Source organism: Lynx canadensis, chromosome B3, assembly GCF_007474595.2.
Source record: "Lynx canadensis isolate LIC74 chromosome B3, mLynCan4.pri.v2, whole genome shotgun sequence".
Taxonomy (NCBI): Eukaryota; Metazoa; Chordata; class Mammalia; order Carnivora; family Felidae; genus Lynx; species Lynx canadensis.
The window spans coordinates 124,066,005-124,083,023 of NC_044308.2; positions in this window are offsets into that span (position 1 = coordinate 124,066,005).

Below are 17,019 nucleotides of genomic sequence, written 5' to 3' on the forward strand. Positions count from 1 at the left end.
GTGCAACCCTCTGTCTCTAGTAACTCCTGGTTGTGCCCAAGAGGGAGTTATAATGAAGGGTTTATACCACAACTACTGAGTCATTCAAAATTCCCTGTGGGCCTGTCCATTCTACAAACAGAGCTGTGTTCCCTGCCTTGTGATGAAAGCACCTCAATGGATAAAATACACAACCCCAGAGTAAACTCTGACACACCTTGAGCAAAGCAACTTAGGGCTGGGGCAGAGAAGGCAGACGCTGTGGGAGGTAGGAGCATTCTATCCCAACAGCTCCTCTTAGGTCCCTTCACAAGCCCTGGCAGAAAACACAGGCTGAGGTGTTAATGCATTCTTCCCTCAGAAAAGGCTGCTACTCTTTTGTTTCCAGGCCACCTACGGTAAGACAGAGAAGGAAAGGAAAAGGGAAAAGACAAGAGGAAGGGGAAAGGAGAAATGAAGAGAAAGAAGATGAGGAGGGTGGAGAGGAGAAAGAAGCAGGGAGAAAAGAGGAGAAGATTCAATGAGCTGCCTGAGGAGGCTGTAAGCAAGAGAGCCAGTTAATGCCAATTGTGGCAGTGCTTTCTGTGAGGAATACAGCTGTCCAGAAACTGGAGGGAAGCCACCACCTCATTTCACAGAGGCCACTGAACAGCTGTTATGAGACAACAGCCTTCGTTTGCTATTGACCTGGTCTAGATACGTATTGATGGCCAATCCCCACCCCAAGCAGCCCAATGTCTCTGGTGCTTTGAGGCTCTCTGAGTGTTATTTAGTTTTGAGAATAGTGTATTAGCCTCTAGAGACACCCCAGGTTGGTGGGGGAGGGCAGGGGAATACAAAAGAACACTCTGTAAAGTTATACAAGATGAATTCTTTCAGGACAAGAAGCTGTCAGAATGAATACGTTGAAACTCACCCTCTTTTCCTAAAACTTGACTCAATGTCGTCATTCTCCCTAAATCTTTGACCCAATGCAATAGACCAAAAGAAACAAAGAAAAATGGTCAAAAAGTCAGCTTTTCCTCTACTCTTACTCTATAGCTCATAGGAAACCACAGGCAAACATTAAGTGTTAAAATACAATAGGCCATTCTTTATAAATGGTTTTACAGTTGCTTTTTTTAAAAAAAACATCACTTATACATTGCTTCACTCATATACTGAGTACATGAACAGAGCATGACAAAATATATTAAGATTCATGCTGGTTCATGCCATTCCAGAGGCAATAGTGCAGTTTGTTCCCACTGAGAGCAAAGGATGCCACACCTCCTCTCAAGAATTGGTAGACACTAATGCACAGAGAAAATAAGCTAGATGTCCTAATCTCAGTGGAGATGGTGAAACTAGTAGAATTACTATAGCATAAAAAAATCCACATTTGATATGGGGATAAAATACCTGCAATGAGGATGACCATACAATGAGCTGTTACCCAGGGAGGTTATGAAAATGCTATCAGTGAACTTGTTTTCAAGGTAGGGAGGAAGGCTAATAAGGCAATCTCTCAAACCTTTTTTTAAGCCTATGGTACTATTAAAATAATAGTTTAAAGTAAGTTAATATGTAACACATACCTAAAACCATCCAACAAGGCTCATGGCAGAATACCATAATCATAAATTATTGCTGTGTTTACATTTCAATTTTGAAGGCAAATTTTTTGTCCAATTAAGTAAATCCTTATGCTTTCCTAAGAGGTAGACAGGAAAGCATCCGTTTGTCTTCCGAGGACAAAATATAAGGCACGCAATTCAAATCTATTTTTAAAATCTAGCTTCATTTAGTAGATCAACACTGGTAGTCTTTTATCAAGACATAACCACTTAGGTAAATGATTATTTTAAAAATAAATGTGTACAAATTCCTAAATACTCTTATTCTGTTTTCTCAGGAGAATTTTCTATCATGATTTAAAGATTCAAAATCTGCTTTCCCAAAATAAAAACAATACACTTTATGATTTTTGTATCAGCAATGAATTAAATGATACACAAATCTAAGACGCTAAACTCCTCAGCACAAATATTTCTATTTTTTCTTGATAAATGCTAAATAATACCAGTTCACTCAGCAAATTGGCATTCACCCCTTAATCAAGAGAAGTCTTGTTCTGACAGACTTCAATCATCAGGCACAGAATCTATTTCTGGTGTCACATAGGCCCATAGGATCAGAAGCAAACCTCTGAATTGATATTCTATCTCTAAAATGGAGCTAAAAATGTCTTCCCATACTTATCTCATGTTGTTGGCTAATGTATTCATGTTTTTAAGAAACTTAGTCTTATTCTAAAAATACTAAAAATAAAAAGCAATCTTGACTGATAAGTTTATTCAAACCTATCTGCATCAATAGATTCCCGATAATAAAAACCTTTGGAAAAAAAAAATGTTCCTAGCAGGTCAGATCTGATTTTAGTATGAATTAACAACCTGTTCTAACTGACTTTAAGGAAACTTTACTTACTTAGTGAAAAACAGGAAAGATTACTATAACTGTGGATGGACAAACTTTGCCTAAAAAATAATAATCACCCTGAATCTTTACCCAAACTCAACCCTGGACTGAACCTGTGTGAGACTCCTCTAGGGAGGCATGTTCCTTAACTCTAAATTATTCACCATGTAACACTCCTGCATCTTCCATGATTCTAAGGAGACGAGAAAGAAAATCGACCCAAGTATCCCTAATCCTAGAAAACACTTGTTCTCCTAAGTTTCCAGAAAGGGGTAGAACCAGAAGGGGGTAGAAAAACATTCAATAACAAAGAAGGAAAACCACTGACATTTTAATGACAGTGTGCTTGTCACATAGAAGCCTCAAAAAATCCGAAGCCTGTCACTATGTATGACACTACTTTGTACCTTCTTTAAGAGACTATTTTATTGTGGCACCTGGGTGGCTCTGTCTGTTAAGCATCGGGCTCTTGATTTTGGCTCAGGTCATGACTTTATGGTTCCTGGGATAGGGTTCCCTGCTAACAGAGCTGAGCCTGCTTGGGATTCTCTCTCTCCTTTCTCTCTACCCCTCTCCACCTCCCCACTTCTCACAAGGGCTCATATATGCATGCTCTCTCTCTCTCTCTCAAAAAATAAACTTCAAATAAATAAATAAATAAATAAATAAATATTTTTTTTAAATAGAGACTGTTTTATTCATCCTACACAGAAATATTTCTCTACTACCCTGGGACCTCAGAACTATGGGTCTTAAAAGAGCTATCAAAGCTATTTGTTTTGTTTTGTTTTTTAAGTTTATTTATTTATTTGTGAGAGAGCATGTGAGTGTGTGCATGCACACACAAATGGGGGAGGGTCAGAGACAGAGAGGGAGAGAGAATCCGAAGCAGGCTCCTCACTGTAACACAGAGCTACATGCAGGGCTCAAACCCATGAACCATGAGATCATGACCAGAGCTGAGATCAAGAATTGGATGCTCAACCAGCTGAGCCATGAGGGACCCCTAAAAGCTATTTGATTTTTTGTGTACAAAATGACTCTTCTAGAAGGGGTTAGCAGGCAATGGGGGGATGGAGGCAAAGGATAGGGCAGAAAAATAAGGCTGGATTTGGAAGAATGAATATAATAAGGGCCTGAGAGGGCAGTGCACATTTAATAACATTTTATTCCTTGATCATAATAGATTTTGGATCTATTAATATATTAAATATTGGAAAAATAGAGAAATGTAAAGAATTTGGAGGTTAGTTCAATGAAAGGATGTGACATTGGAAATCAGTGGGTAAAATATTTTCCTCTTCTATATGTAGCCCCAGGGAAAAAATATGGGAAATGGGAGAAAAAGGATATGAAAAAGCCAAAGACATCTGATTATATAATAAAATAAGCTCAAATTCACTCAAAATATCAGCCACCAGAAGACATTTACTCAGTTCACCAATCCATTTACAACAAACATTTATTGAAACCCACAAAGAGCTTGTCATTGTGCTAGGCACTGAAAAGGATTACTGGTCTCAAACAAATTTGGAGTCCAGTAGAGGGAGACAAACATGTAAACTAAAGAAGGCAACTCATGGTATAGGGGCTGTAATAAATAAAATTGCAGTATACAGTATGGTATAAAAGAAGAATTAGCCAATTTTATGTGGGACAAGAGTAAAGAAAGTGTTAATGAAGAAAATACACAAGCCCTACTAAGTACAGTACTGCAAAATTCAGAAATGTGATATTTGATAATAGAACAAGTTGAAAGAAATGTTTATATATACCTCCAATAGAGATTATTTTATCAACAAAATTTTATCAATAATCTCTATTAGAGTAATTTATGTAGTATATTTTGACCTTGGAACATAATTTATTTAGGTATAGATAACCTTTTGATAAACAGTAACATTGTTATAGTTACACAAAAGGAAAAAAGTTTGATTAAAGCTTTGTTCTGATAGATTCTACCAGTAATAGCAAAGAACAAGCATCTAAATATATCTTTTTTCTCCTTTTATAACTGACAGAAAGTTAGTATATTCAATCTTAATATCTGAATATTATGGATATATCATGGAAGTTAGGAAGCACTTCTTGGTAATGCTATTCACTTCCAGTTGAAGAATAATCAGTAATGGGCATAACAGTGACCAGGTCAATTCTAGTCTTCCACTACCACACTTGTATGATTTTGAGCCATTCATTTCATTTTTAGGTTCTCTAGGTACATCACAAAGACAAGGTCATAAAACACATTGAGACTCCAAATTAGTGACTATTGTAATATTGGAGTCTTTGGAAACTTTATGCTGCTACAGGATAAAAATGGGTTGAGTAACTCAGAATCCAAATTTTCATTTTTCTGGTTCTCTTCAGTCTATAGCTTAGGGTGTCTTTCTTGCTTCTTTGTCTATTATTTCGATTACTTTTGTCTTCTCATGACAAATCATCCTGATAGTGTATAGGACGCAGGGCCAGAAACATTGAAGATATTTACTTGGAGAATTTTATGAGCTAGTGCAAGAAAGATGTGGAAATCAAGATTTTACGGAAATAGGAAACATTTGTGAACTGTAGAGTCTGTAGTATACATGCACAATGAACATTTTTGTTTCCGTATTTAGAGTATAAACTCCTGCTGGGAAACAGTTAAATCCTAGGATTTCAAAAAAACACATTATGGAAAAATTCAAACAAAAACGTAAAAATGCAAAAGTAGAATGATGAGAATGAGGAATCCCATGTGTCCATCAACCAGCTTCAAAAGATATAAACTCATGTCCAATCTTGCTTCATCTCTACCATCCTCACCTACTACCCTGCTTTCCCTGTAATTTTGAAAGAAGTTCAGGTCAGGTTTTTCGATTCTCCCAAAACATCTGCGAGGTTTCTTTGTCTACAGAAAGCATCATATAAATTAGCTAGCTAATTGATTTATTCTTTTATATCTAGCTTTTTACTCACAGTGATATTTATTTGTCAAATGCTAGGAAAGAAATGGAAAACAGACATTCCTCCCCATCATTTTTGAGCTTGAATCCAATTTTTCATCTGAGTACCCTTGTGCTACAGTGATAGGTGTTGTAAAAAAATGCACAGATAAACAATAAAAGTGTAACATTTTTCATAAATTATTGAACCACAGTCACTTCCTTTTTTTCCCCATTTTTAATGGTATGCAGTACACATGTTGACTCAGAGTGAGATTGCTTTTTAAATTATGAGGTGGTCTCAGTTTACTCATTTACATGCATCCCCAAATGCAATGTCCTACAAGGTACAGCATGAAATTGCCAACTGGGTCATAAGAATGTGACGATTGTGATAGAACAAAAGCTGATAAAAATTCATGAAAGTGAGCAATGAGAAGCTGATGTGTTTCTTAATGTAAAATTTCTCATAGGGAAACTTCATTGATAAAACAAAATCATGATATTTAACATAAAAAGCAAAAATAATATAAAACTTAACTTCTTAGTGAAAACCATAATAATAGGTCTGTGTGCCTATTCCCTAAAGTCATTCTCCTTCCCTGAGTCATTGAACATTCCCCAAAGGTAATAACCTCCTCCATTAGAGATTATTCCATCTTCCCAACCACTTACCATTCCAGAACAACTCCCAGCCTAAAAAGTGATGAATGGATGTTTGGAGGGTTTTATAGAATAAAACCTTTATAGAATAATACCTTTCCCCATATCACTGATCACTAAGGGAGTGTGTGGAGGTTGGGAGGGCAGACGTGTGTGCATCTATTTGAGTCTGCATCTTCTCCAACAGAAAGTATAAAATTTTACCTGATGCTATGCCAGAATAGTGTACTTGCATATGCATGTACATTAAATTTTGTAGGTGTGCTTTGCTATATTGGAAAACATATTCAAATAATAAATCTCAATAAATGAAAATGACTTTCTTTTCCTACAGTATATAAAAATGCCAGGGCAATCTGCTTTCCATGTTCAGACACCAAAGAGCTAAGCATTGAGTGATATCCAACTTTATGACAGACATAAAAATGAAATAAAAATGGGTAAGAAGATAAACATTTAAAGAGATAAACACTGTCAAACAGAAATGATTACAAAGTTTGTAACAATCTGCAGTTTTCATTGTTTTCTGTTTACCTAGCTTTCTGTACTATGAATTCCACTCACTCATTTCCCTTCTTTTAATAATACATGTTTCCATAATCATTGACATTAAAGTAAAGGATGTGAAACAGGACTCAGTTTATATTTATTGGGAGAAATATCAGTAACTTTAAGTGCAAAAATTTCCTTATACTTGAATGTTTCATCTAGCTACTTCCATTTAATAGCTCTGGAAAATTGAGCTCCTTCTTCACAGGGGTACTCTTTACTTTTTTACTATATGAAACACCGCATTCAACCTTTTTTGACCTACTAAAACAGCAATTTCATATTATTTAACCTAGTAACATTTCAAATGTCAAAAGGTCTGCAGATTGCCATTGCACTTGAGCATATATATGGTTATTTCTTGGCAAAATGCCCAGAGAAAAATGGAAGTATTTCCATTGGTGCACACATGACATTATTTGAAATTTTATATTTTTAAAAATCATCCTAATGAATGGAAAATAAATTTATATTATTTTTTTAGTCTGGCAGGTCATTGTCTCTGTCAGTAGTCTAATGTAGCCCCTGGAAGAAATTACATTTCCTACCAAATAGTGCAATATGCCCAGTGAGCGGTTCCTTCTTCAAAATGATGGCACCCAATATGTGTGAGAACATATAATATCACTAGAAAATCCTATAAAACCATTGGCTAGAAAACATTTTGTAGACGATATGTTGCTTAGTTACTAACAAATTAGATGTGCTTATACTGCAATAATGATGGGAGGGAAAAAAGGACAATCTAAAGTGTTAGAGGTAGAAAGGCCAACGTGAATGGGAGACTAAGCCAAGTGATGTAAGGATGGTACTCAAGTTAGCAGGAAAGGATTTCTATCACAATCTAAAAATTTGAGATTTACTTATAAATCTTAAAAAGCTTAAAAAGCTTTAAAAAAAGCTTAAAAAGCTTAAAAAAGCCATAAAAAGCTTAAAAAGTGACTCAAACATTTTTCAGAGTATAGAATAATTCCTTCTCTGAGCAAGTACTACATCTTTGCTATTCCTAAAGCTAGTGCTCTTAATGAGAACTTGGCTTCTGAGTTGCCCTCTCAATTTGGGGGTTAACTTAGTCTGTTCCTATTGTAGAAAAAGTTAAATAAACTCCACAAGGCAGATTAAACATATTCTTTAGACACTAAGTCACCACTTTACTTCTGTGACTCACCTTCATTAAATTTGTCAAAGCAAAATAAAGTTAACAGTAAAGAAATGTGGATTATATCATAGGCCACCAAGTAAGTCTACAATTATCTTCTCACACAATCTTTTTTTATAATATTGATAATATCAATACAAACAGTACCAACAAGTAATAATAGCTGACACTGAGAACTTCTTATATAACAGTAACTCTTCTAAATGTTTTAATTGCATTAAGTCAGTTAATCTTCATACCCATCTTATTGGCCTAAATACAAGTATTAGGCTCATTTCATAAGTGAGAAAACCAAGGCTCAGGGAGGGGTAAAGCAGATTTCCAAAGGGTACAACCTTTGGATCACAAATTATGATGCTAGAAGGTGCCCATGAAGCAGTCAACCAGTTTATTCCTCAATTTGTGTGGTAGGCTAAAAAAAATTCCCTCCTCCTGAAAAAAGAATTTTAAATCCTAATTTCTGGAATTCATAAATGTTATTCTATTTGGAAAATGGGTTTTTGCAGGTGTGATCATGTGAAAGATCTTGAGATGGAGAAATTATCCTGGATTATTCAGGTGGGCCCTAAATGCCATCTCACACATTTTTGTGAAAGAAAAGCAGAGGGAGATTTCACATGAGTGTGTGTGTGTGCGTGCACACACACACGCACGTGCGCACGGGTGAAAATGAGAAGACAGCAAAAAGAGATTTGAAGATTCTGGCCCTGAAGATGTGGTCACAAACCAAGGAATGTTGGCTGAAAGAGGCAAAAAAGAATTCTTCCCTACCACTTCTGACCTGACCAACACCTTGATTTGTGGCCCAGTGATACTGATTCCAGGCTTCTGGACTCCAGAACTGTGAGAGAATAATTTCTATTGGCTAAAGCCAACCAGTTTGTGCTAATCTGTTACAGCAGCCATTGGAAACTAACACAGGCTACAATTAAAAGAATATCTACACTTTTGAAAATAAGTTAAATGTTCCTGTTTTCAAAAAGTCTATAATTCTTTACTTGGGGGCCAGTCCTGTGCACTATAGGATACTTAGCAGCATCCCTAGTCTCTACCTACTGCATGCTAGTTCCAACACCTCACCCAGTCCCCCAACCAAAAATGTTTCCAGATATTGTCAAATGTCCCCAGGGAACAAAATCATGCCCAGTTGCTGTTTTAGAGTAAGTATAAATGCTGGTAAATATAACCAGTTTGACTGAAATAAGTTAGGAAACAAAAGTGGAACTAATATGCCTCTTTTACATTGGTCTTGTTTTAAAGGAAATCATAAAGCTGTAAGGCAGATCAACAAGGACCCCCTTTCACAGTAAAAGATAGACTTATTTGAAAGAATAATTGAGAGGTTATTTTTAATCAGATAATTTTGTGACTGATCTCGAGGCCAAAGGACAGCTTGCTTATGTTCCATATCTCTTCAATACTTCTTAACTCAGGTTTCTGGGAATGAGGATTTTAAAACCAATCCTTGATTTACATGGATTACACTGACATTCAGGACAGGTGTTCATCTATTCATATATGTATCTAGAGCATATGGAGGTGATGTTCCTGCATTAGACATTAGCAGTTTCATTAATTTAAGTGGTCAGCAGGCATATTTTTAATTCTCTCGGTGATTTGGAAGTGGAGGTAAGGAGAAAAGGACTTAGGAGAAGGCCAACTGAGATGCTTTTCCCTTGTTTCACCCCAAAATGGGATCTTTGTTCTTTCTATAGCAGATAAAAATAAAACTAAGGGACATGGGTAACGGGGCTCCTACTAGTGACAAGCTATCATGACCCTTAAGAGAAAGAGAAACTTGTGAGGCAGCTTTTCAGCCCTTTATTTTCAAAATAATAGAAAAAACTGCATAAGAACCAAAATGTCTTAAAGCCATAAATGGAATGATTTTTGTGAATGTTTATAGAAATAACACATTCTAAGCTACTAGAACTTTTAGAAATTTCAACTTGCACTATGACTTCCCTTAGAATCATGTAAGTACTTGATTTTTTAAATAACACCATGAGTTACGGGATACTCTCCAGACATCTACTTTATTTGCATTAGGGTCAAAAAAATCACAACTCTGCTTTCAGATCTAAATAATCCTCACAACCCCAATAGATAGTCCATTACAGTTTCCTCCTATTACCAAGTGAGGGCAAAGCTTAATAGCTGGCTTTCATTTCAAATACCTTCAGCCAGCAATTCGTTTCTGCTCATCTTGCAAAGATAATGCATGTATAAACAAATATGGGCAAATGTTTATTGTTATTTTTAATCAGACATCATTTGTGAGAGTATATGGGCAAAGTTGTTGTAACCCTCCTATTCCTGGCATCACAACCACTCCCTCCCAAGGCAGAGGATGCAAGACCTGCCCCAGCTCTTGTACCAGCAAGTCAAAGCCTTCTGCTGAGGATCACTTTCACAGTCATGCAAAAATCAGTACAAGCAGCTCTGTAGACTGAAAGTAGATGGGGCCAGTTCTGTTGCCAGAGATATGCATTTCTGCTCCTCCTTCTGATTAAGTGTTTTGCTCTTTTGACTGAGGGAGTCCCAGTGGGTGAGGAAAGCTACCTTGAATTGTCATCTCTTAAGAGGAAGCTGACAGTGCTAATAGTTCAAACTTAGGTTGACTGATGAGACTGTCCCAGCCTGAGAGACTGGCAATCTTTGTCATTGTCAGGATCAGGTAAGCGATTTCACCTATCAAAATTCTGGTCTCCCTCTACCTTGTCCTACTGTATCCCAAAAGGGAGAGGAGCAGTACTGTTACTGAAAAAAGAAGTCTCGTGTGATTTGAGTTGTTGACTTTGCAAATCCAAGGACTCTGGCTTGCAAATTGGGAGAGTACTCTCCCACTTCTTTGTAGTGAATAAAGTGGCATAAGAAAGAACATGGAAATAAATGAAGGTTTTATGAGGCCTGAAGTTTCTACAGTTTGGGAGGGCCCTCTTTAAGAAAAAGGACGTGTAGTTATAAATACAAAAATTAGATACAAAAGTGAATAACTATTCAGAATGTTGAAAAGATATCACAACAAATTACAGATTTTAAAAGGCTGAGAGATACCACAAACACCATAAAATCCAGAAAAATAGCACAGCACTTTTTATTAATTAACTACAAGATACATTTCTTAAATTTTTGACTGTATATTCTTTGATCACCTCTTCATAATACAATAATTAATATTATCACATAATTTTTATAGAATAAAAATAGTCTTTTATACAAAATTGCAAATAGGGATAAAATTCCTTATTATTATTGATCATTTAGAAGACTTTCTTTCAACTTTACAACTCATTAACGTCAATATAAAATTTTAGGAGGTATGTCAACTGTTCTTTCATGTAAGAGTTGTATGGCTGGATTTTCCAGCAATGAGTTTCTCATTTTATACATTTCCAACTTTATTTTTCCTCCACAATCACATCTTTAGTCCTTTGGTCCTGTACTTTGCTATCATAGTACCAGTTGATTTGTTATGGAGGGCAATATTCCTAGAAACAATTCCATACCAGGACAGCTAGCAGTAGCTAAACTATGCACAAGTGACTGAAAATAACATAAATACATCCCATTAAATTGGAACTAAATGCATTTCTACTAAAAATGACTGCTGCTCTCCAACATCACTGAACACAAAGGTATGAAAGAATAAAAGTCAGGATGTAAAGAGGTAGGTGATTTAACCAATTTTAGTTAAAATGCCTCACTTGTGTGAAGTTTGCAAAAATATACGACTATATGAACACATTTCAAGTGAAGTGCCTGAAGCTTAGCTTCATTAGCAAACCATAAACTGCCTTGGGGAGAACTGTGAAGGCTGCACCCTCTGGCCACACATTCCCATCCCTCCCTTATTTTTCCTCACATACTTCATAATTCTTTGTCCTATATTAACTGTAGAAAGAAGATGGTCATGAAGATTTATGCACACATTCATCAAACACACAGGATCTGAGGAACAGGGTAAAGCAAAGACATGGAGATGGCATAGCTGAAGAAATAAGTACATGAAGTCAACTTCATCCCATACACATTCACTACACTATAGGTATTATGTACCTGTACAGTATTAAGTACTATACTTAGTGTTAGAAATAAAAATATGACTGCAATCGGGACCTTGCCCCATGAGGGGTCCTCATTTTGAAGATAATGTGTGTAATCAAATTCACACGTGTGAAATATGTTCCTTTATAAAAACACATAAAATCATGAAAACAAACTATGAGAAAACATAGGTAAATATTTAACTCATCTCTTTTGGAGGATGGATAATTAAAGTATATAATGGAAGAAATCACAAAGGAAAATCTATAGATATTACATTAAAATACTACTCTATTTACAAACTATTATCAACCAAATTAAAGGACAAAGAATAAACTGGAAAAAAAGTCCAACATATTTATTGCAAATGGAAGGTAAATATAATTTTTCTGCAAAGTTATTTAAATTACTTGAAAAAAGATCTATCAACCCAATAGAAAAATAGGCAAGAGACATGATAGGCAATATAGAAAAAAATATAGCCAAAACCATATATGAATATATATTTAAAACAAAAAGTAATCAAAAACATATAAATTAAAGCAATTCATGATATGTTTTTCACTTATAAAATTATAAATATCATTTGTTTTAAAGACAGAAATTAACCCTGATGAGCATATATCAATATCACAACTCTAACATATTATTAAAAGAGTGTCAATTAGTATTAATATTGTGGTAGATTGAATAACGGCCCCCAAAGAAAACTAGGCCAAAAATGAACAAATACTTCGACCTTTAAAACCATTCTAAGAAATAATTAAAAATTTTTTAAATGGAGAAATGCTATGCATAGTAGCATTACTTCCAATGGCAAAATAGTAGATAAAAACCACCTGCCCACTAACAGGGAATAACAAGGTAAGTTATAATGTACGTATATAAATAAGTATTTTACAATCATGGATTTGTTTAGGAAAATTCAATATTAAAACTATGCCAGAGGTATAATATGAAGATATTTTAAAGTAGATCATAAGAATGCATATGTATGTTATGATTTCACTCATATGAGGACTTTAAGATATAAAACAGATGAACATAAGGGAGGAAGAAAAAATAATATAAAAACAGGAAGGGGGACAAAACATGAGACTCTTAAACATAGAGAACAAACAGAGGGTTACTGGAAGGGTTGTGGGAGGGGGGATGGTCTAAAAAGGTAAGGGGCATTAAGGAATCTACTCCTGAAATCATTGTTGCACTATATGCTAACTGGGATGTAAATTAAAAAAATAAATTAAATTTTTAAAAAAGGAAAAAATAAACATTAAAAAATTAAAAAAAAAGAATGTATATGTATGAAAAGTTTTACAGATTGATCACAATATGCTTGTAGTGATGGAAAATATGGGGAAAATATGAATGTGCAACAATAAATAAATTATAGTCCACCACATGATAGGATATTGTGGAGCTATACCAGGGACTACAAGTTGCTTGCCTAATACCCATTCTACCTTATTTTTATTTCTTAGTAACATAACCCCATTCTATTTGAGACTACCTACCAGATAAAATTCTGCATTTACCAACTTCCTTTACAGCCAGGTAATCGTGACACTACATCCTAGCCAGTGAGATAAAAGCAAAATTTATTGGATGGAACTTCTGAAAATACTCCCTTAAAGGTTAGATAACTGGTAGGTTTTCTTTTTCCCATTCTCGCATTTATGCTTCTAATGAGGACATGGTGGCTAGAGTCCTGGCAGCCATCTCGGATTCTGTGACAATCTTGAAGATGGAAACCACATGCTAAGTCTAGTAGAACAGAAATATAAAAATGTCCTGGGTCCCTAATGACCATAGATATCCCAAACAAGCACAGGATGGATTATTTCTGGTCTTTAATGTGAGAGAGATATAAACCCCTCTGGCATTTTGCTATTAGAAACATCCAAACTTAACTAACACAATATTTTAAATTTGTGTTTGGCTGTACTGCCAAAATAGGTAATTCAAGCAAAAGCCCCCCACTGAAAACAAATAGAAAAGTTAGGCAAAAAAAAAATTTTTTAAGATTTCTTGAAGCTATGAGACCTAAGGAGACAATAAAAAATTATAGGATTTCAAAGATTTAAAAGAAAAGGTCCCAGAGAGGTGCATCTGGCATTTGAGGCCACTTTAATTGTGAGAGTGTTTGTAGATTCTAGAAAAGCAGCCAAGAGGCTAAGAACCTAAGCAGAGCTTTTGAAAAACTTTAGGATAGAGAGACAAAAATTAAAATTCAAGATCCCAATGCTTTATATTAAGACCTCAAAAAGCTGTGCCATAACAGAAAGAATAAATCTGAACTATATCAACCCTCACAGGGAATAAAAACAATAATCCCAAACCCTGAAATTAGATTAAAGATGTTCCTTAGCCACTTGTCAAACAAATGTAAAGCCTTGCTGAGGAAAAGTTACATTATACTAGTTTACAAATTATTTATATATAATGCATTACACTCAATCAAAAATGCACACACACACACACACACACACCAAAAACTGTGATGGGGGGATAGTATGATAGTCAAAGAAACAAAGCAGTCAAATATCTAGATAGTGGAGTTATCAAAAAAAATGCTGAATCAAACATCAATAATAGACATTAAACATGTGTGAATATGTGTGAGGAAGAATTCAAGCCTGGAAGGATTTTAAAAAAACTAGAAATTTTGAATCAAATCAAAATTTCAGAAAGCAAAAACACAATAACCAAAATTAAGAACTCAATAGATAAACTTAAGAAGAACTAAATTGCAGTTGAAGAGAGAGTTAGTGAATTCAAAGACAATTGGGTAGAAGGAAAAGGTTCAGAATAAAGCACATAGTTTTAAGAGCATGAAAAATACAAAAAACACTAAGAGAATAAGAGACTAAAGAGATTTAGACCATTAAGAAGCTCTAAATGTACCTTTAGGACTACTAGAAGAAGAAGAGAAACAAAGAGCTGAGAACATTCCAAAAATGATGAAAACTGGCATAGTTTATTAAGCTCATAATTTTTCTCATATTATCTTGACTGGAGAGTGCTGAACTTCTTAAATCTCTGGGGTGGTGCCTTTCATCTGTTTTAAAGTATTCTTGTCCATTATATCTTCAAACATTGCTTAAGTATCATTCTTCTGCTTTTTTTTTTTTTTTTTTAATTTTTTTTTTTTCAACGTTTATTTATTTTTGGGACAGAGAGAGACAGAGCATGAACGGGGGAGGGGCAGAGAGAGAGGGAGACACAGAATCGGAAACAGGCTCCAGGCTCCGAGCCATCAGCCCAGAGCCCGACGCGGGGCTCGAACTCACGGACCGCGAGATCGTGACCTGGCTGAAGTCGGACGCTTAACCGACTGCGCCACCCAGGCGCCCCTTCTGCTTTTTTTTTTAGACCCTACTTATATATTGGACAATGTCCTGCAAGTCTCTTAAACTCTTATTCATTCATTTAAATTTATATCACCTGGCCTTTGAATTCACTAATCTTATCTAGCATGTGCAATCTAATACTAAGCCATTCCCATGAAATCCTAACTTCAGATATTGTTTTTATTTTCAGATCCATAGTATCCGCCTAGAAAAAAAAATTATATTTATCTATAGAAATTCTCCACCTTTTTATCAAATTTATCCATTTTTTTTCTATTTTCCATAACAAATTTTAATAGTCATTTCAATGCCCTTGTCTACTAATTCCAACACCTGGATCATCTGAGGGTCTGGGATGTGTATTTCTCTTTGATTGTGGATCACATTTTTCTCCTTCTTCATGTTGCATAATTGTTTTATGTATGCCAAACAGACAATAGAGACTGAACTTGATGTTATTTTCCCTCAGAGGGCATACCTTTCTTCTGTCAGGCAGACAGGGTGACTGGGTCTTTTGAACTAATTAGAAATTGAGCTGGGTAAGTGTTGGGTTGCCACTTTAGTTAGACTAAGTCACAAAGGTGTGAGCTGTTCTGTTTATTATAAACTTTCCAGCACACAGAACTTTGGCTTCTAAGTATTAGGACCTAGAAATAGTTTTTATTGAGTGTTTCAGTCCAGTCTCCCTCCTGCAGAACCCTAGAAAAGAGTCTTGTGGAGAAATACGGTTGGGGAAACAGCTATACATTTAGGACTTATCCAGTTTCCAAGTGGCTATGCCATCCCTCCATTCAAAGCTCCTCTGATCTCTCTTTCCCTCAGCAATGTCTGTCTCAAAACCACAGCCTAAGACTGGACTTGGTAAAACCCCAGAGGGACATGGTTGCCAAACTCTGTCAATACAGTACATGTCTTCAGTTTCTGGAAATTAATTCCTCTAGACCTCTTGACTTTCATAGACATAGATATAGAGATATAAATAATATGTATATATAATTTCTAAATTCATCCAGGTTTTCTAGTTTTTACAGAAGAAGCAATGTTCTGCCACTATTTTATATATCCTAAAGGAATGTAGAAGTTCCTGTAACTATAAAATAATTTAATTCAATTAAAAATTTTCCATCCAGAAAACTCCATGCCTGCATGACTTCATAGGTAAATTATACCAAATTTTTAAAGAAGCAATAATACGAATCTCACATAAGCTCTTCAAGAGAACTGAAGAAGAAGAAACACACTCTTATATTTTTAGGCAGCATAACCTTGATATCAAACCTTATAAGAAAGGGAAATCACAGCCAAATCTCTCTCATGAGTATAATTGCAAAAACAAAGCAACAAAAATTGTGAGATTTAACTCTAATCTAAATTTATTTGCAAACAAACACCAAAAGAATAATACATCACAACCAGTTGAGTTTACTTCGGTAATGTGAGGTTTATTATTTGACAACTTAACATAACTTCCCATATTAACAGAGAAAGAAGTAAAATCATATTTAATATCTCAATATATTCAGAGAAAATACTTAATAAAATTCAACAATAGTTCATAATAGAAGCTCATTGAAAACCAGGAGTAGAAGACAACCTTTTTAATCTGATGAAAATTATTTCAGTAAAATTGTAGCAATGCCCTACATAATAGTGATATTTTGAAAGCTCTCCCTCTACTATCAGCAACAAAAAAATATTTCCATTACCACAAATTTAATAAAGATATATGAGAAGTAGCAAAGAAGAAATAAAAAGGATAAGATTTAATACACAGAAAAGGGAAAAGAATCTAAAGATTGGGTACAAAGTCAGTAAATAAAAATTAATAGTTTTTTTAAGCATCAATAAATAGAAAATAAAAAATGTAATTTTATCATCTATAACAGCA